The sequence below is a fragment of the Ranitomeya imitator genome, chromosome 5, assembly GCF_032444005.1.
Source record: "Ranitomeya imitator isolate aRanImi1 chromosome 5, aRanImi1.pri, whole genome shotgun sequence".
Lineage (NCBI taxonomy): Eukaryota > Metazoa > Chordata > Amphibia > Anura > Dendrobatidae > Ranitomeya > Ranitomeya imitator.
This window is the reverse complement of record NC_091286.1, coordinates 398,737,802-398,759,559: the sequence shown is the minus strand read 5'-3', so window position 1 is coordinate 398,759,559 and position 21,758 is coordinate 398,737,802. Positions and strand designations below refer to the sequence as shown.

Sequence of the window (21,758 nt, the reverse complement as noted above, 5' to 3'; positions counted from 1 at the left end):
TACCACTATCATGAAGTACAATATGTCATGAGAACAGAATCTCAGAATCAGTGGGATCCAATTAAGCGTTCCAGAGTTATGACCTCATAAAGTGACGGTGGTCAGAATTCTAAAAATTGGCCTGGTCAGGAAGGTGAAAACAGGCTTCGGGGCGAAGGGTTTTAAAACCCATTTTCTACTTTTGAGCATTTTTAGCTGAATTTTAGGCAATATTCTAAATTCTGTGAACATCAATATTTAGGTTGCTCAATATTTTCATGCTATCCTAGTTTAATGTCACAAAACTCATTAGAGCTACAGTAAGAAGATTATACATTAAATTTATGTCAATTATTCATAACCTTGAAACCTATCTAAACAAGACTTTAATTACCTTTGGAATTATGAGCTATTTAGCAGATATACAATTATAATTACACTTTGAATGGTAGAATAACATTTTTGAATTTTCCATCTTTTTACAACCAAAGTAATAGGTATGTTTATTGCAAATAAAATAAGAGGTGAGAGATCATTTTGTTAACATTCTTATTCCCTCCGGTGCAATAACGTCAGGCATTACAAGAATATAATAAGGTTGTTACCTGCTGCAGAATAAATTACTAGAATAATGTTTGATCAGTCCAGCTAAGTTTCTCCTGTCTTGACAAAGAAGCCTGAGAGAATATTTTTGTTATTTGCTTTTTGTTCTATAAGAAACTATGTAGAGTTTGACTAGGTTTCTAATATGGAGTTGATATAGCTGTAGAATATTACAGCAGGATACTAGCAATGTACATAGGGCACCACTGCAGACCCCTATATTTAGTGGTTACTGCTGGTGTCACGTTGTGACTGTCTTCAGTAAGTCCCTGGACCTGGGACTGTAGCTGTCCTGGTGGTATTCTTAAAGGTAGACAGGCATGAGTCTTGACCTTACTATGCTTCTGTAAAAAATCTAATCTGACCCTTCCCCCACCCCATGAGGCATGAGAAAGAAATGAAAGATAAATCAGACACAAAGACAAAACAGGGATGACAGAAAACCTCTGTCATACAAAAGCACTAGCCAACAATATTGAGGCTATATGGACAAGGAGGCATAAACTAAATGGCAAAAGGGACCAGGAGATAAGCACACATGTACAACAGCAAACTACAGAACACTACAACTCCAAACCTCAACTAATTAGCACTCGGCACAGGAAGAGGAATCTTTTAGCAGCAGCAGGGATTAAACGCCCAGAGGCTGTATATATAGAGGAAGTAAAGGTTAAGTAGTTGAAGCTGAGTACAACCAGGCTGTATGGTCTCAGGCAGCATGGAAAGAGTCCTTAACCCTCTCAGCACTGAAGGAAAGTGAAATCCATGTAAATTAGGACACCATCTGTAAAGAAGACTGTGATTAATTTCTCCACGTGACCATCTTACTTCAAGTTTTCCAGGGGGTATCTTATCTACTGTTCACATGATAGGATATAAGGTGGAACCACCAGCACAAATTTTGCGTAATAGATTTCAGCTGACCTAAGGACAGGTCAGGTTTTGTTTAGTGTCAGACAGCCCCCTTAATAAAGACATTTTACAAATCTTGAGAATCTGGGGGTGACCAGTGTGTGGTAGAGACTTTAAAGGGGTTGTCCGGCCTTAAGGCCCCTTCACATTAAGTGACGCTGCAGCGATACCGACAACGATCCAGATCGCTGCAGCGTCGCTGTTTGGTCGCTGGGGAGCTGTCACACAGACCGCTCTCCAGCGACCAACGATGCCGGTAACCAGGGTAAACATTGGGTAACTTAGCGCAGGGCCGCGCTTAGTAACCCGATGTTTACCCTGGTTACCATCCTAAAAGTAAAAAAAAACAAACAGTACATACTTACCTACCGCTGTCTGTCCCCGGCGCTCTGCTTCTCTGCACTCCTCCTGTACTGGCTGTGAGCACAGCGGCCGGAAAGCAAAGCGGTGACGTCACCGCTCTGCTTTCCGGCTGACCGACGCTCACAGCCAGTGCAGGAGGAGAGCAGAGCACAGCGCCGGGGACAGACAGCGGTAGGTAAGTATGCACTGTTTGTTTTTTTACTTTTAGGATGGTAACCAGGGTAAACATCGGGTTATTAAGCACGGCCCTGCGCTTAGTTACCCGATGTTTACCCTGGTTACCAGTGAAGACATCGCTGGATCGGTGTCACACACGCCGATCCAGCGATGTCCACGGGAGATCCAGCGACGAAATAAAGTTCTAGACTTTGTTCAGCGACCAACGATCTCCCAGCAGGGGCCTGATCGTTGGTCGCTGTCACACATAACGATTTCATTAATGATATCGTTGCTACATCACAAAATGCAACGATATCGTTAACAATATCGTTATGTGTGAAGGTACCTTTAGGCTTCAAGTCTGCAGTCACTCTATATGACTGCAGACTATTGAATCCTCACATCGCACTCACTGTGCGCTGTGAGGATTCTCCTGTGTCAGGAGCAGGGCAGTCATGTGACCACAAGTATTGAATTTGCATACTTCCAGACACATTCCAACTCTTATGTGTCTGGCCTCGTTCAATACACTTGCATTGAGTGAGACCAATCTATTTTGCCTCATGACCACATGTATGGAAGTCACATACTTGCTCGACGCTGGCACCAGAGAATCCTAACAGCACGCAGTGCACTCGATGCGAGGATTCACAAATTGTAGCCTAAAGTCGGACAATCCCTACCTTTAGTGCTTTCTCCCCAATAAAGGGAATTGGAGATACAGAACTATCAAGCAATGCTACTAGTGATGCGCGAACTTGCTTAGGTGTTATCCGAGTATCTTGCTCGGATAATTATTGTCATAATTATAATTATATCATATTACCTGAGCAAGCCAAAGATACTTGGATAACATGTTCGTGGTCCTGCGGCTGCATGTTTTGTGGCTGTTAGACAGCCGCAAAACATGCAGCCACAGAGATTCAAACGTATCTGAGTAGACCCAAGATACTCGGATAACACCCAACTATGCTCGAGAACTCATTTTCTGAGCATGTTCACTCATCACTATATACTGCATAAAATATAATGGAAAGTGATCACACACCTGACTTGGTGCTTAGACCTATGGGGTCCAAGCAGTTATATTTCCTCCACTTAGAGCTCATTCTTATTCTTTTTTTTGTCGTATAAAAAAAGCATCTAATAGGCTTACAACCTAATTCATATAGCTCTAATTTATTAAATGATCGCAATTCTAAACAGCCAAAATCCTCGAGACAGCCCCATAAGGACCTCTCCTATTGGTCTCCCATTAAATACTTGATGTAAGGAAATATGAAGACTCACCACTGATGTGTTCACAAAAGAGCAACTGGTCATAAATATTCTGCATAGTGTCATTAAGAATAATGAGAGAAAATATGCATAAATAAAAATATATGGAAAATACTCATTTTTCAATTCTCCAATGTGGCGAACAATTGGCTTAAAAATGCAATGCATTTCAGAATACCAGCATTCATGTAAAATCATTTGTATGTAAAGGATTAAAAAAACAGAAATATGTAGGAACAAACACCTCCATATTGTCATCCTCTACAGCAGATTGTCCTATGGCAAGAGACATAAGGTTGTGTGTATTTGTAGCTATAAGTTCATGATCATTAATGTAGAGAGTCAGAAAGTGAAATCTGTGTACAACATCACACAATGCTTCAATTATTTGTACATTGTCAAGCTTTGGCTAGCAGGCAACAGCAAAATCTCATCAGGTCATACATACCGGTCTTTGTTCACGAATCAGTTTATTTTATGAGATTTCATCATTTTCTACATTATTTTTTTCTTCATTTTTCTCCATTCCCATCCTAGGTTCTATCAACATATTGAAGCTGGATTGTAAGCGCACATTCTCCCTTCACTGCTGCCTGCGAATGTCTGCATCGTACATCAGGCTGAGACATAATGGGGACTACTCAGGTAATGTTTTATCACTTTCCAAGGATAACCTGCTTTGCTTTTTATGTTTCCCACCCCATTAACTATTGCTCAATGTTCATGTGTCATTTTAAAATCAGAACTGTTCAAGGGAAGTAATTGATCTATGTGAAGACACTATTTTGCGACAATGTGTTGGTATATATATGTAAAAGAACAAAAGAAAAAGCAGCAACAGGCAAATGCCTACCTGGGTGCCCCCCAGGCAAATTCCAAACCTTCAATATAGAAGATAAAAGATGGAGGCAGCCCATCAGTTCAAAGAGAAAAAGTGTTATATAATAGCCCAAAATGGCGACTATTCAGCTCAAGATTGTGAGCCTTTTTCAAGCCTTGAAAAAGCTTGAAAAAGGGTCACGACTTTAAGCCGAAACTTCACCAATTTGGGCTATTAAATAGCTCCTTTTCACTTTGGTGCGCTGCCTTCATTTTTTATTATACATTATATATATATATATATATATATATATATATATATATATATATATATATATATATATATATATATATATATATATATATATATATATATACCACACAAAGCCCCAACCAGCTTCAGTAAAGCAAAATGGGGACAAAAGAGAATTTTAAGACAAATTATTTTAGTATCAATACATGTAGGTATATACAGTCTTGAACAGAATATTCAGGCCGAAGCAGATAAAAAAGGGTCCTAATTATAATTTCATGTTGACGGCATAAGTTATCACATTGGTTTCATTGGAAGAAAAAATTCAATTCAAATTAAAATAGACTAAGTGTCCAAATAGCTTCCAAAGCCAATACATTCCCTAATAGCCAAATTCAGTGGCGGAGTAACCCATTAAGAATTAGTGTGAAAGAGAAAACTCCTACTAACCAAGGTTATATCCTAATTAGGAAGCAGCATTAAGTGTGCTCAATAATAAAGTGCTAGTGCTAAAGTGCCAAAATGCAGCTGTAAACATAAACACAATCATGTAGACCTAATAGGGATAACTAAAGTCGATACTTACTAGTGTACTAAAGCAGTGATTTTCAACCAGTGTTCCGCGGCACACTAGTGTGCCGCGACACATGGTCGGGTGTGCCGCGGGGAACGCCGCCGCCTAATGCAGCGGTCCAAAGTGTCTCCCCCGGCGGCTGCATTCTGCCGCCCCCGCACTGGGAGTCAGCTGTTCTCTGTGCCGACTGTCAAGCTGACAGCCGGCACAGAGAAGCTGCAGCGCGCCGGCTCCCGGAGATCAATTGTACTCACAGACATCTACCAGCTGCGAGTACAATTGAGGCTCTGACCGCTGGGTCAGAGCGATGCCAGCAGCGTGATCAAGTCATGTGATCACGCTGCTGACGTCACTATCCGGCGCGCAGGAGAAAGAAGAGACTTGGTGGTAAGTGCTCCTGTAGTTCTGGAGCTGAAGACACCGAAGATTCAGCGTGGGGCGGGTTTATGGGGAATATTTATTCAGTGTTTGGGGGAGTCAGGATTTAATCAGTGTGTTGGGGGGGGATTTATTCAGTGGGGGGATTTATTCAGTGTGTGGGGGTATTTATTAAATGTGTGTGGGATTTATTAAGTGTGTTGGGGAGATTCAGTGTGTGTGTGGGGGGATTTATTAAGTGTGTGGGGGGATTTATTAAGTGTGTGGGGGGATTTATTAAGTGTGTGGGGGGATTTATTAAGTGTGTGGGGGGATTTATTAAGTGTGTGGGGGATTTATTCAGTGTGTGTGGGGGAGATTTATTCAGAGTGTGGGGGGGATTTATTAAGTGTGTGGGGGGATTTATTAAGTGTGTGTGGGGATTTATTCAGTGTGTGTGGGGGATTTATTCAGTGTGTGTGGGGGGATTTATTAAGTGTGGGGGGATTTATTAAGTGTGGGGGGGATTTATTCAGTGTGTGTGTGGGGATTTTTTCAGTGTGTGTGTGGGGGATTTATTCAGTGTGTGTGGGGGGGATTTATTAAGTGTGGGGGGATTTATTAAGTGTGTGGGGATTTATTCAGTGTGTGTGTGGGGATTTATTCAGTGTGTGTGGGGGGGATTTATTAAGTGTGGGGGGATTTATTAAGTGTGGGGGGATTTATTCAGTGTGTGTGGGGGGGATTTATTCAGTGTGTGTGGGGGGATTTATTCAGTGTGTGTGGGGGGGATTTATTCAGTGTGTGTGGGGGGGATTTATTAAGTGTGTGTGTGGGGGATTTATTAAGTGTGGGGGGGATTTATTCAGTGTGTGTGTAGGGATTTATTCAGTGTGTGGGGGGGGGATTTATTCAGTGTGTGTGTGGGGGGATTTATTCAGTGTGTGTGTGGGGGGATTTATTCAGTGTGTGTGGTGGGATTTATTCAGTGTGTGTGGGGGGAATTTATTCAGTGTGTGTGGGGGGAATTTATTCAGTGTGTGTGGGGGGATTTATTCAGTGTGTGTGGGGGGATTTATTAAGTGTGTGGGGATTTATTCAGTGTGTGGGGGGATTTATTCAGTGTGTGTGGGGGGATTTATTAAGTGTGGGGGGATTTATTAAGTGTGTGGGGATTTATTCAGTGTGTGGGGGGGATTTATTCAGTGTGTGTGGGGGGATTTATTCAGTGTGTGTTGGGGGGATTTATTCAGTGTGTGTGGGGGGGATTTATTAAGTGTGTGGGGGGATTTATTAAGTGTGGGGGGGATTTATTCAGTGTGTGTGTAGGGATTTATTCAGTGTGTGGGGGGGGGATTTATTCAGTGTGTGTGTGGGGGGATTTATTCAGTGTGTGTGGGGGGATTTATTCAGTGTGTGTGGTGGGATTTATTCAGTGTGTGTGGGGGGAATTTATTCAGTGTGTGTGGGGGGAATTTATTCAGTGTGTGGGGGGATTTATTCAGTGTGTTTGGGGGGATTTATTCAGTGTGTGTGGGGGGGATTTATTCAGTGTGTGTGTGGGGGGATTTATTCAGTGTGTACGTGGGGGGCTGGAATTTATTTAGCATGTGTGGGGCAGGGTGCATTTATTCTGTGTGGAAGGGGATGGATTTATTCTATCGGAAGGGGAGTGGATATATTCTGTGGGGGTGAGTGGGGAGATGGGGGTGGACACAGTAGCGAGGGGAAAAATGTGTGCTGACAAAGTATTGGGAGCAACGGTGATGAAATGTGTGAGGACAGTATGGGGAGTCGGGGGAATGTGTGAGGGGGGAATGTGTGAGGAGGAAATATGGAGAGAGCAAAGGGGTATGTTAGCAGGGGGGGGGGGATGTACATGAGGAGGCTATTAGAAATGTGTGCAGACAGTATGGGGGGATGAAAGTGTGAGTGGATACAGAATAGATACTGAGTAGTGTGAGGGTAACAGCCAGGAGGAGACAGTATGCCAAGTAGGAGGAGTGTAATGAAGGGGCACAGTAGAGAGACTGGGCTCTCTATGAGGGACACAGTATGAGAAGGCAGTGTGAAGTATAGAAAAGAGAGAGAGGGTAGTGTGGATGGCATGTACCATAAGAGGGACAGTGAGGGTCATATTATGTGCTGGGAATAAAGTGAGGGGCAATTATTTACTTAGGGGCTCAGCCTAGAGAAGATATTTTTATTCCGGAGCATTATAATTACACTGCTATCTTTAAGGGTGTTGTGTCAGAATGTACTGCAGAAGACAGGAGAAGATGGAAGTCTGCAGAAACGAGCTCTGCCGGTGGATGAGAAGAGTCATCATGGCATCTGGACAAGGTGAAGATGAAAAGAAAGAGGTGACTACACAAACAACGTCATCTATCAGGTACCTGGATGTAAATGTGTTTTTTTTGTGATACTAATTCTCATATTTTTATTTATGTTAGGAACATTAAAGGGGATGTCCAAGGTTGTGATGAGTCTGCAGTCATACTATGTGACTGCAGACTTCTGAATTCTCACAGTGCACACTGCTATCACAATTCTCTGATGTTGGTGATTTACATACATGTGGTCACGTGCTGACTAGACATGTGTGGCCTCATTCAATGAAAATGAATTGACTGAGGCCGGACACGTCTAGTTAGAATGTGGCCAGAAGTATCCAAATCACATACTTGTGCTGTCATGACCGTCCACTCTGGCCACCGGCAAGGGAGAATCCTAAAAGTGTGCAGTGCTTGCGCTGTGAGAATTCAGAAGCCTGCAGTCACATAGAATGACTGCAGACTTTCATCTCAAACCTGGACGCACCATTTTGTGCCATTTTGGTTGGTGGTGTGCCCCGCAATTTTTTAAGTATAAAAAGTGTGCCGCGGCTCAAAAAAGGTTGAAAATCACTGTACTAAAGGACCCAACCTGCCGCCTTTTTTCTCCCAAATATGGCGGGAAAATGGGGGTGCGTCTTATAATGCGGATATACCTTACCGGCCACAATGGAGCGGGGTACCAGGGTCGTGGCTGGAGGAAGAAAGAGTGGAGCGTTGCTGCAGGCCGCAGGGGGTGTTCGGATGTGCGGCGCACTGCTGCAGGTGGTGTCCGCTGCTGCGCTGAGATCTCATCTCCCAAAATCTTGATGCCGAGATCTCCATCTGTGCATGTGCCGCTCTGGCAGCAATGTTCCCGGAGTCCACAGCATAGGAAACCATAGAACTGCGGGGGGACTCTGGCCTTTCACAAAATGTCAGCAGACCCCCCCACCGCTCCGAACACCACCCGCATCACCAGACACCCACAGCAGCGCACTGCACATCTGAACACTCCCTCATCCCAGTCTGCGGCCTGCAGCAACACTCCACTCTTGCCTCCTCCAGCAGCAACCCTGGGACCCCGCTTCACCACAGCCACCACCCACGATAAGCAATAAGTCGCATGGATTATAAGAAGCATAACCATTTTTCAAGCTGGTGTCATAAAGTATTCTAATTTACTGAGATAATGACTTTTGGGTTTTCATTGGCTGTAAGCCATAATCATCAACATTAACCCCTTTACCCCCAAGGGTGGTTTGCACGTTAATGACCGGGCCAATTTTTACAATTCTGACCACTGTCCCTTTATGAGGTTATAACTCTGGAACGCTTCAATGGATCCTGGTGATTCTGACACTGTTTTCTCGGGACATATTGTACTTCATGACAATGGTAAAAATTCTTTGATAGTACCTGCGTTTATTTGTGAAAAAAACGGAAATTTGGCGAAAATTATGAAAATTTTGCAATTTTCCAACTTTGAATTTTTATGCAATTAAATCACAGAGATATGTCACACAAAATACTTAATAAGTAACATTTCCCACATGTCTACTTTACATCAGCACAATTTTGAAAGCAAAATTTTTTTTTGTTAGGGAGTTATAAGGGTTAAAAGTTGACCAGCAATTTCTCATTTCTACAACACCATTTTATTTTAGGGACCACATCTCATTTGAAGTCATTTTGAGGGGTCTATATGATAGAAAATACCCAAGTGTGACACCATTCTAAAAACTACACCCCTCAAGGTGCTCAAAACCATATTCAAGAAGTTTATTAACCCTTCTGGTGCTTCACAGGAATTTTTTGAATGTTTAAATAAAAATGAACATTTAACTTTTTTTCACAAAAAATTTAATTCAGCTCCAATTTGTTTTATTTTACCAAGGGTAACAGGAGAAAATAGACCCCAAACATTGTTGTACAATTTGTCCTGCGTATGCCAATACCCCACATGTGGGGGTAAACCACTGTTTGGGCGCATGGCAAAGCTCGGAAGCGAAGGAGTGCCATTTGACTTTTCAATGCAAAATTGACTGGAATTGAGATGGGACGCCATGTTTCGTTTGGAGAGCCCCTGATGTGGCTAAACATTGAAACCCCCCCACAAGTGACACCATTTTGGAAAGTAGACCCCCTAAGGAACTTATCTAGAGGTGTGGTGAGCACTTTGACCCACCACGTGCTTCACAGAAGTTTATAATGTAGAACCGTAAAAATAAAAAATCATATTTTTTCACAAAAATTATCTTTTCGCCCCAATTTTTTATTTTCCCAAGGATAAGAGAAGAAATTGGACCCCAAAAGTTGTTGTACAATTTGTCCTGAGTACGCTGATACCCCATATGTGGGGGTAAACCACTGTTTGGGCGGATGGGAGAGCTCGGAAGGGAAGGAGCGCCGTTTGACTTTTCAAAGCAAAATTGACAGAAATTGAGATAGAACGCCATGTTGCGTTTGAAGAGCCACTGATGTGCCTAAACATTGAAACCCCCCACAAATGACACCATTTTGGAAAGTAGACCCCCTAAGGAACTTATCTAGAGGTGTGGTGAGCACTTTGACCCACCAAGTGCTTCACAGAAGTTTATAATGCAGAGCCGTAAAAATAAAACAACATTTTTTTCCCACAAAAATTATTTTTTAGCCCCCAGTTTTGTATTTTCCTGAGGGTAACAGGAGAAATTGGACCCCAAAATTTGTTGCCCAATTTGTCCTGAGTGCGATGATACACCATATGTGGGGGGAACCACTGTTTGGGCGCATGGGAGGGCTCAGAAGGGAAGGAGTGCCATTTGAATGCAGACTTAGATGGAATGGTCTGCAGGTGTCACATTGCATTTGCAGAGCCCCTAATGTACCTAAACAGTAGAAACCTCCCACAAGTGACACCATTTTGGAAACTAGACCCCCTAAGGAACTCATCTAGATGTGTTGTGATAGCTTTGAACCCCCAAGTGTTTCACTACAGTTTGTAACGCAGAGCCGTGAAAATTAAAAAAAAAATCTTTCCCCCCAAAATTATTTTTTAGCCCCCAGTTTTGTATTTTCCCGAGGGTAAGAGGAGAAATTCGACCCCAAAAGTTGTTGTCCAATTTGTCCTGAGTATGCGGATACCCCGTATGTTGGGGGAAACCACCGTTTGAGCGCATGGCAGAGCTCGGAAGGGAAGGAGCGCCATTTGGAATGCAGACTTAGATGGAATGGTCTGCAGACGTCACATTGCGTTTGCAGAAACCCTAATGTACCTAAACAGTAGAAACCCCCCACAAGTGACCCCATATTGGAAACTAGACCCCCCAGGGAGCTAATCTAGATGTGTTGTGAGAACTTTGAACCCCCAAGTGTTTCACTACAGTTTATAACGCAGAGCCGTGAAAATAAAAAATCTTTTTTTTCCCACAAAAAATATGTTTTAGCCCCGAGTTTTGTATTTTCCCAAGGGTAACAGGAGAAATTGGACCCCAAAAGTTGTTGTCCTATTTGTCCTGAGTACGCTCATACCCCATATGTTGGGGTAAACCCCTGTTTGGGCACACGGGAGAGCTCGGAAGGGAAGAAGCACTGTTTTACTTTTTCAACGCAGAATTGGCTGGAATTGAGATCGGACGCCATGTCGCGTTTGGAGAGCCCCTGATGTGTCTAACCAGTGGAAACCCCACAATTATAACTGAAACCCTAATCCAAACACATCCCTAACCCTAATCCCAACAGTAACCCTAACCACACCTCTAACCCAGACACACCCCTAACACTAATCCCAACCCTATTCCCAACCGTAAATGTAATCTAAACCCTAACTGTAACTTTAGCCCCAACCCAAACTGTAGCCCTAACCCTAGCCCTAACCCTAATCCTAACCCTAGCCCTAACCCTAACCCTAGCCCTAACCCTAGCCCTAACCATAACCCTAACCCTAGCCCTAACCCTAGCCCTAACCCTAGCCCTAATGGGAAAATGGAAATAAATACATTTTTTTAATTTTTCCCTAACTAAGGGGGTGATGAAGGGGGGTTTGATTTACTTTTATAGCGGATTTTTTAGCGGATTTTTATGATTGGCAGCCGTCACACACTGAAAGATGCTTTTTATTGCAAAAAATATTTTTTGCGTTACCACATTTTGAGAGCTATAATTTTTCTATATTTTGGTCCACAGAGTCATGTGAGGTCTTGTTTTTTGCGGGACAAGTTGACGTTTTTATTGTTAACATTTTCGGGCACGTGACATTTTTTGATCGCTTTTTATTCCGATTTTTGTGAGGCAGAATGACCAAAAACCAGCTATTCATGAATTTCTTTTGGGGGAGGCGTTTATACCGTTCCGCGTTTGGTAAAATTGATAAAGCAGTTTTATTCTTCGGGTCAGTACGATTACAGCGACACCTCATTTATATCATTTTTTTATGTTTTGGCGCTTTTATACGATAAAAACTATTTTATAGAAAAAATAATTATTTTGGCATCGCTTTATTCTCAGGACTATAACTTTTTTAGTTTTTTGCTGATGATGCTGTATGGCGGCTCGTTTTTTGCGGGACAAGATGACGTTTTCAGCGGTACCATGGTTATTTATATCTGTCTTTTTGATCGCGTGTTATTCCACTTTTTGTTTGGCGGTATGATAATAAAGCGTTGCTGCGTGAGCGCCGCCGATTGCGCTGGACGTACTATCCCGTCCATGGTCATAGGGGCCCACCCCACATGGACGGGATAGTACGTCCGATGTCAGAAAGGGGTTAACAGAAATAAACACTTGAAATAGATCACTCTGTTTGTGATGACTCTATATAATATGAGTTTCACTTTCTGTATTGAAGAACTAAAATAAATTAACTTTTGATGTTATTCTAATTTGTGAGAAGCACCTGTATATACTGTATTATATATTATTTTAACATTTACTAACCTTTTCAGTTGTAGTCATCCTGTTACTTCTTACTATGTACACATGCTTAGTTAGGTAGCTGAAATATAAAAGGTTATTTAATTGTATGGGATGGAATATCATCTTCACAGAAGTGCAAAACTTGCATTAACCCCTTTACCCCCAAGGGTGGTTTGCACGTTAATGACCGGGCCAATTTTTACAATTCTGACCACTGTCCCTTTATGAGGTTACAACTCTGGAACGCTTCAACGGATCCCAGTGATTCTGACAATGTTTTTTCGTGACATATTGTACTTCATGATAGTGGTAAAATTTCTTTGATATTACCTGCGTTTATTTGTGAAAAAAACGGAAATTTGGCGAAAATTTTGAAAATTTCGCAATTTTCCAACTTTGAATTTTTATACAATTACCGTATATACTCGAGTATAAGCCGACCCCCCTAATTTTGCCACAAAAAACTGGGAAAACTTATTGACTCGAGTATAAGCCTAGGGTAGGAAATGCAGCAGCTACCAGTGAATTTCAAAAATAAAAATAGATGCTCCATACTGTTCATTATTGCCCCATAGATGTGCCATAGAAAGCTGTGCCATATAGTGCTCTGCACCGTTCATCATTGCCCCATAGATGTGCCATATAAAGCTGTGCCATATAGTGCTCTGCACCGTTCATTATTGCCCCATAGATGTGCCATATAGTGCTCTGTGCCGTTCATTATTGCCCCATAGCTGTGCCATATAGTGCTCTGCGCCATTCAGTATTGCCCCATAGCTGCCATATAGTGCTCTGCACCGTTCAGTATTGCCCCATAGCTGTGCCATATAGTGCTCTGCACCATTCAGTATTGCCCCATAGCTGCCATATAGTGCTCTGCACCGTTCAGTATTGCCCCATAGCTGTGCCATATAGTGCTCTGCACCATTCAGTATTGCCCCATAGGTGCCATATAGTGCTCTGCGCCGTTCAGTATTGCCCCATAGCTGCCATATAGTGCTCTGCGCCGTTCAGTATTGCCCCATAGCTGTGCCATATAGTGCTCTGCACCATTCAGTATTGCCCCATAGCTGCCATATAGTGCTCTGCGCAGTTCAGTATTACCCCATAGCTGTGCCATAGAAAGCTGTGCCATTGCTGCTGCAATTTAAAAAAAAATGCCATACTCACCTCTCTTGCTTGCAGCTCCCAGCGTCCGGTCCCGGCGTCTCTCCGCACTGACTGATCAGGCAGAGGGCGCCACGCATACTATACGCGTCATCGCGCCCTCTGACCTGAACACTCAGAGCGGAGCGACGTCGGGAAGATGGAGCGGCGCCGGGAAGATGGAACGGGGACAGGTGAATATAAAATACTTACCTGGTCCCGGCGTCCCGCTCCCTCTGCGTGTCACACAGCCTTCAGTGCCGCAGCCTCTTCCTCTATCAGCTGTCACTGACACCGCTGATTAGAGAAATGAATATGTGGATCCACCCCTATAGGAGGTGAAGCCGCGTATTCATTTCTCTAATGAGCGGTCCCACGTGACCGCTGAACAGGGGAAGAGCTGCAGCACCGAAGACCGTGGGACGGCAGGGGGAGCACCAGGACCGCCAGGACTAGGTGAGTATGCCTCAGCGCCCTCTCCCCCTCACCCGTCGACCCCACCGCTACCGTGACTCGAGTATAAGCCGAGAGGGGCACTTTCAGCCCAAAATTTTGGGCTGAAAATCTCGGCTTATACTCGAGTATATACGGTAAATCAGAGATACGTCACACAAAATACTTAATAAGTAACATTTCCCAAATGTCTACTTTACATCAGCACAATTTTGGAACCAAAACTTTTTTTTTGTTAGGGAGTTATAAGGGTTAAAAGTTGACCAGCAATTTCTCATTTTTACAACACCATTTTTTTTAGGGACCACATCTCATTTGAAGTCATTTTGAGGGGTCTATATAATAGAACATATCCAAGTATGACACCATTCTAAAATCTGCACCCCTCAAGGTGCTCAAAACCATATTCAAGAAGTTTATTAACCCTTCTGGTGCTTCACAGGAATTTTTGGAATGTTTAAATAAAAATGAACATTTACATAGTAACATAGTTAGTAAGGCCGAAAAAAGACATTTATCCATCCAGTTCAGCCTATATTCCATCATAATAAATCCCCAGATCTACGTCCTTCTACAGAACCTAATAATTGTATGATACAATATTGTTCTGCTCCAGGAAGACATCCTGGAGCAGAAAAATATTTTCACAAAAAATTTACTTCAGCTCCAATTTGTTTTATTTTACCAAGGGTAACAGGAGAAAATGGACGCCAAAAGTTGTTGTACAATTTTTCCTGAGTACGCTGATACCCCATATGCAGGCGCGGGCTGGGCCGGGTGGAAAAGGGGCATGTGCCCCCCGGGCCGGTCACCAAGCAGCTGATTCGGGCTGCTGGTGGCCGGCGCTGTGTTCTCTATGTCCTGGCAGCTGCCTCACAGTGGAGCTGCAGACACGCCCCCTTCTCCCTGTGTGTGCGGCCGGCTCCAGAGGTAGAGAGGGGACACTGCTGCATGTAACTGCTGGAGATCTGCATGTGGATGGCCCAGACATCAGTGAGTACCTTCAGCTCTGTGTGTGGTGAGGAGGTGAACGCTGCTGCTCACCTCCTGATAAGTCCAGGGCCGGTCTCTATAGTATCAGTGGCCGCTCTGCTGATGCTCACAGATTTATTGCAGGAGTCTGAACTTTCACCCTGTCAGTGCCAGGTCATCGGCTCCAGGGTCACCAGACTGCAGGAAAGTTCAGCCTCCTGCAATAAATCTCCCTATACCGAGAGTGAGCACAGACTGTCTACAGAATCCAGCACTGGAGTGATCACGCCTGAACCTGGTGACCAGACATCACATGCTATATACATGGCCCTGTATATATACAGTGCATGTGTGTCCAGGGCCAGGTGCAGGATTGATCCATCCAGTGTATATAACATTGTATATCTGTGCCTATGGTATACCACTATCAGGGGCGTAACTACAGAGGTTGCAGCGGGGCCCGGAGTGTTAAGGGACCCCTAAGCACACAGAACTACAAAATGGGCCACCGGCCCTCTAAATCCTCTGCACAGGCCCTGGTGCGTGCTCTCTTGGTGAACGCGCTGACCAAGGCCGTGGCGGCCCACATGAGCACAGCCCTCATTTGTGCTTGCGTACACGGCTGCAGCTTTTGTCAGTGAAGGCAAACAGGAGAGCGCACGCACCAGGGCCTGTGCAAAGGTTTGAAAAGGCCGCCACCGCACGCAGAGACACCTGAGCCTCACCGTGTCTGACCCTGGCCAGAACCAGCATCAGAGAACAGAGCTCTCCTCACCAATCCCCGTCCGGCATCCGCCCCACGTCCTTAGCACCTCCGATGCCGGCTGGACAGTGGACCCTCCTCATCCTCCACTATCTCAGGTGAGAACCAAGATGAAACCTTTTGTAAGTATATGCAGCATTTGCAGTTTGACCTGTCTAATGTATATTGTATACTGTTGTACATACATTATATAGGTGAAACTGCGGTACGTACATTATATAGGTGATACCACTGTGTGTAATATACTGCGACCGCTGTGTATAGGCCATATAGGTCAGCCGCAGTGTTTATGTGCGTGTGTGTGTGTATATATATATATATATACATACACAGACACACACACACACACATTTGTACACACACAGCGTCTGGCCTTTATGGGCTATACATAGCGGTCGCAGTATATTACACACAGTGGTATCAGCTATATAATGTACATACCGCAGTCGCGGTTTCACCTATATAATGTATGTGTGAGTGAGTGTGTGTGTCTATGTATGTGTGTGTGTGCGCGCGTGCATGTATGTATGTGTATGTATGTATATATATATACCGTATGTGTGTGTGTGTCTATGTGTGTGTGTGCGTGCATGTATGTATGTGTGTCTATGTATGTGTATATGTGTGTGTCTGTGTGTGTGCATGCATGTATATATGTGTGTCTATGTATGTGTATATATAGATATGTGTGTGAGTGTCTGTATGTGTGTCTACGTGTGTGTATGTATGTATGTATGTATGTATGTATGTATGTCACAGAAATACTTATCTTCAGGTGCAGGGCCCCAAGACAATCAGTCCAGCGATCATCCACAATTGCAAGTATCCAAAAACGAGGCAGCACTCCATAGTTCAATATAAAAACGTGCAGGGTTTAATTTACCCACATATTCTGGCAACGTTTCAGCTCACAATGAGCTTTTCTCAAGGCTTGAGAAAAGCTCATTGTGAGCTGAAACGTTGCTAGAATATGTGGGTAAATTAAACCCTGCACGTTTTTATATTGAACTATGGAGTGCTGCCTCGTTTTTGGATACATATATATATATATATACACGTAATTGTTGGATTATAAGACGCTCCGGATTATAAGACGCACCCCAAATTTTGAGGAGAAAAATAAGAAAAAAATATTTTTTAATAAAATGGTGGTGCTTCTTATAATCCATGCGTCTTATTGCTTACTGGGTGCAGTGAAGGGGGGTCTCAGGGTCGTTGCTGGAGGAGGCAGGAGTGGGGTGATGCTGCAGGCCAGGATGAGGGGGGCGCTGATGTGCGGTGTGATGGTGTGGGGGGTCTTGTGCTGGTGCATGTCTGGTGCTGCTGCTGGGTGTCTCTGGATGCCTGGCGGTTGCTGGCCGGTGCTGCGGGTGTCTCCGGTGCCCAGCAGTGCTGCGTGGGTGTCCGGCGCTGCCATTTTGCGACAGGCCAGAGCCCCAGTAATTCCACGGTTCCCTGTGTGTGTGCGGTGGACTCCGAGAATATGGCCGAGAATATGGGCTAATAAAGAGTCCACTGCTTAAAGGGATTGTCTCCCACTAGGACAACCTCGTCTTAAACTAAATGTTCGGTCGTGATAAATTAATAAAGCCTATACTCACCTCCTGTGCCAGCGCCGTTCCCACAGAGGCTGTGATGTGGTGTTATGACACGTGATGCCCGGAACCAATCAGTGCTGGTGTCACTGTCTTCGCCTTCAGACAAACTGAACATGAAGAGGACGTGCAGGGTGAGCTGCTTGATCCCGGACGTCTTCTTCATGTTCAGATTGTGCGAAGATTGAGACAGTGACACCAGCAATGATTGGTTCCGGGCATCACGTGTCATAACACCACATAACAGCCTCTGTGGGAACGGCGCTGGCACAGGAGGTGAGTATAGGCTTTATTAATTTATCGGGGCCGAACATTTAGGGGTTGTCCTAGTAGTGGACAAGCCCTTAAATATTTGGTGCTGCTCAGTTTTATATACTGTATATAGCCTGCGTGGTGTAAATCTAAGTATCTGTGTATATACACCGCACAGTGCCACTCCTCCTGTCCTGTATATATACACCGCACAGTGCCACTCCTCCTGTCCTGTATATATACACCGCACAGTGTCACTCCTCCTGTCCTGTGTATATATACACTGCACAGTACCACTCCTCCTGCCCTGTATATATACACTGCACAGTACCGCTCCTCCTGCCCTGTATATATACACTGCACAGTACCACTCCTCCTGTCCTGTATATATACACTGCACAGTACCACTCCTCCTGTCCTGTATATATACACTGCACAGTACCACTCCTCCTGTATATATACAATGCACAGTACCACTCCTCCTGTATATATACACTGCACAGTACCACTCCTCCTGTATATATACAATGCACAGTACCACTCCTCCTGTCCTGTATATATACACTGCACAGTACCACTCCTCCTGTCCTGTATATATACACTGCACAGTACCACTCCTCCTGTCCTGTATATATACACTGCACAGTACCACTCCTCCTGTCCTGTATATATACACTGCACAGTACCACTCCTCCTGTCCTGTATATATACACTGCACAGTACCACTTCTGTATATATACACTGCACAGTACCGCTCCTCCTGTCCTGTATATATACACTGCACAGTACCGCTCCTCCTGTCGTGTATATATACACTGCACAGTACCACTCCTCCTGTCCTGTATATATACACTGCACAGTACCACTCCTCCTGTCCTGTATATATACACTGCACAGTACCACTTCTGTATATATACACTGCACAGTACCACTCCTCCTGTATATATACACTGCACAGTACCACTCCTCCTGTATATATACACTGCACAGTACCACTCCTCCTGTATATATACACTGCACAGTACCACTCCTCCTGTATATATACACTGCACAGTACCACTCCTCCTGTCCTGTATATATACACTGCACAGTACCACTCCTCCTGCCCTGTATATATACACTGCACAGTACCGCTCCTCCTGTCCTGTATATATACACTGCACAGTACCACTCCTCCTGTATATATACACTGCACAGTACCACTCCTCCTGTATATATACACTGCACAGTACCACTCCTCCTGTATATATACACTGCACAGTACCACTCCTCCTGTATATATACACTGCACAGTACCACTCCTCCTGTCCTGTATATATACACTGCACAGTACCACTCCTCCTGTATATATACACTGCACAGTACCACTCCTCCTGTATATATACACTGCACAGTACCACTTCTCCTGTCCTGTTCTCGGATAGGCGACATTGGTCTTTGGGAGGGTTAATATTGGTTTATTATTTTCAGGAATACTATGGGAAAATAAAAAATATATATATATTGGAAAACACATTTAAATGGATTATACCAAGTAATTCCCTTTCCCGAGAACTTTGTAGTTGCTGGGGTCCGAACGCTGGGACCCCCATGATCTCGAGAACCGGCGCTCTAAAGAAGCGATCAATCGTGCGCACTGCGACGGCATTCAAACATAGCTCTTCCAATAACGCCTTTAAGAGGAGCGTTGAAGAACACAACACAGTATAGGAAAATCCACTGATCGGGTGTCGGGGAGTGTTATAGTCTGTGGGCTGGTGGGGTTTGTGTGGCATTGCTCCTTTTTTGTTCCAGTACGGCCCTGGACAGCTCTGCAGGGAGGCTGCCTTACTTTGTACTGGTTTTATTCCCTGCACATAGTAGGGCAGCTGAAGGGTTCAGGTAGCAGTGTCATCGCCCTGTGTTGTTCTGTAGCCCACATTCCCACCCTGACTATATACAGTGGCAACTAAGGGGTAGACAGCAGTTCCTTATGAATAGTAGGGTCAGTGGGTAAATGTGTCTACCTGTTTTACAATGGTATGGCCCAAATGTGAGCTGAGGTAAAACATTGCCAGAAGCTAAGAGGCACTAACATGTCCATACACAGGCATTAATGCCCTCACACTTCTGCCAGTATGTACTGCCGTGTGTGTGGCAGTAGTTTTTCTAATAGTCTTATCACATCTGTCTGCCATACTTCCTTGAGGCGGGATGGGAACTAAAGTTGACGTGTTCTAATATTGAGCTCCCATTTCCCAGCTCTGGAAATTCACCACTTACGGTTGGAGGATTGGCAGTGATTACATGGTTTAGAGGAGCACACTTCCATTTATAAGGGGTTGACCCCGTCAGGCTGGGTTTACAGGAGGGATACCCTCCGCTAGGCTGGAGGTTGTGGTGTGTATACAGAATGTAAACTTCACTCTTGTGAACCCAGCCTACAACTAATTATGTAATGGTGCATGTATTACTAATGCAGATGACGTTTGCGTGTGTCGCCATTTCTAATTCATCTATATATTTTGGCATGGGGGGACCCCATTTGACAGTTCGCAGCGGGGCCCATAACTTTTGTAGTTACGCCACTGCTCTGTAGTAAGCTCCGTTCTGTTCCCATATGTCTGTAGTAAGCTCTGTTCTGCTCCCATATCTCTGGAGTAAGATCAGTTCTGCTCCCATATCTCTGTAGTAAGCTCTGTTCTGCTCCCATATCTCTGGAGTAAGATCAGTTCTGCTCCCATATCTCATAGTAAGCTCTGTTCTGCTCCCATATCTCTGTAGTAAGCTCTGTTCTGCTCCCATATGTCTGTAGTAAGATCAGTTCTGCTTCCATATCTCATAGTAAGCTCTGTTCTGCTCCCATATCTCTGTAGTAAGCTCTGTTCTGCTCCCATATCTCATAGTAAGCTCTGTTCTGCTCCCATATATCTGTAGTAAGCTCTGTTCTGCTCCCATATGTCTGTAGTAAGATCAGTTCTGCTTCCATATCTCATAGTAAGCTCTGTTCTGCTCCCATATATCTGTAGTAAGCTCTGTTCTGCTCCCATATGTCTGTAGTAAGATCAGTTCTGCTCCCATATCTCTGTAGTAAGCTCTGTTCTGCTCCCATATCTCTGTAGTAAGCTCTGTTCTGCTCCCATATGTCTGTAGTAAGCTCTGTTCTGCTCCCATATGTCTGTAGTAAGCTCTGTTCTGCTCCCATATATCTGTAGTAAGCTCTGTTCTGCTCCCATATGTCTGTAGTAAGATCAGTTCTGCTTCCATATCTCATAGTAAGCTCTGTTCTGCTCCCATATATCTGTAGTAAGCTCTGTTCTGCTCCCATATGTCTGTAGTAAGATCAGTTCTGCTCCCATATCTCTGTAGTAAGCTCTGTTCTGCTCCCATATCTCTGTAGTAAGCTCTGTTCTGCTCCCATATGTCTGTAGTAAGCTCTGTTCTGCTCCCATATGTCTAGTAAGCTCCGTTCTGCTCCCATATGTCTGTAGTAAGCTCCGTTCTGCTCCCATATCTCTGTAGTAAGCTCCATTCTGCTCCCATATGTCTGTAGTAAACTCCGTTCTGCTCCCATATCTCTGTAGTAAGCTCTGTTCTGCTCCCTTATCTCTGGATTAAGATCAGTTCTGCTCCCATATCTCATAGTAAGCTCTGTTCTGCTCCCATATCTCTGTAGTAAGCTGTGTTCTGCTCCCATATCTCTGTAGTAAGCTCCATTCTGCTCCCATATCTCTGTAGTAAGCTCTGTTCTGCTCACTTATCTCTGGAGTAAGATCAGTTCTGCTCCCATATCTCATAGTAAGCTCCGTTCTGCTCCCATATGTCTGTAGTAAGCTCCGTTCTGCTCCCATATCTCTGTAGTAAGCTCTGTTCTGCTCCCTTATCTCTGGAGTAAGATCAGTTCTGCTCCCATATCTCATAGTAAGCTCTGTTCTGCTCCCATATATCTGTAGTAAGCTCTGTTCTGCTCCCATATCTCATAGTAAGCTCTGTTCTGCTCCCATATCTCTGTAGTAACCTCTGTTCTGCTCCCATATCTCTGTAGTAAGCTCCATTCTGCTCCCATATCTCTGTAGTAAGCTCTGTTCTGCTC

At 44.1% G+C, this 21,758-nt stretch overlaps 1 long non-coding RNA gene across 1 annotated transcript in view; it reads left to right on the top strand.

Annotated features, from left to right (window-relative positions):
* The window catches only part of LOC138637988 (uncharacterized), a 155,033-nt gene that overhangs the window by 103,633 nt on the left and 29,642 nt on the right, over window positions 1–21,758 (top strand). The window contains exon 2 of the long non-coding RNA XR_011312430.1: window positions 3,832–3,939. This is a non-coding gene — a long non-coding RNA (uncharacterized lncRNA). The remainder of the gene's footprint in view (window positions 1–3,831; window positions 3,940–21,758) is intronic.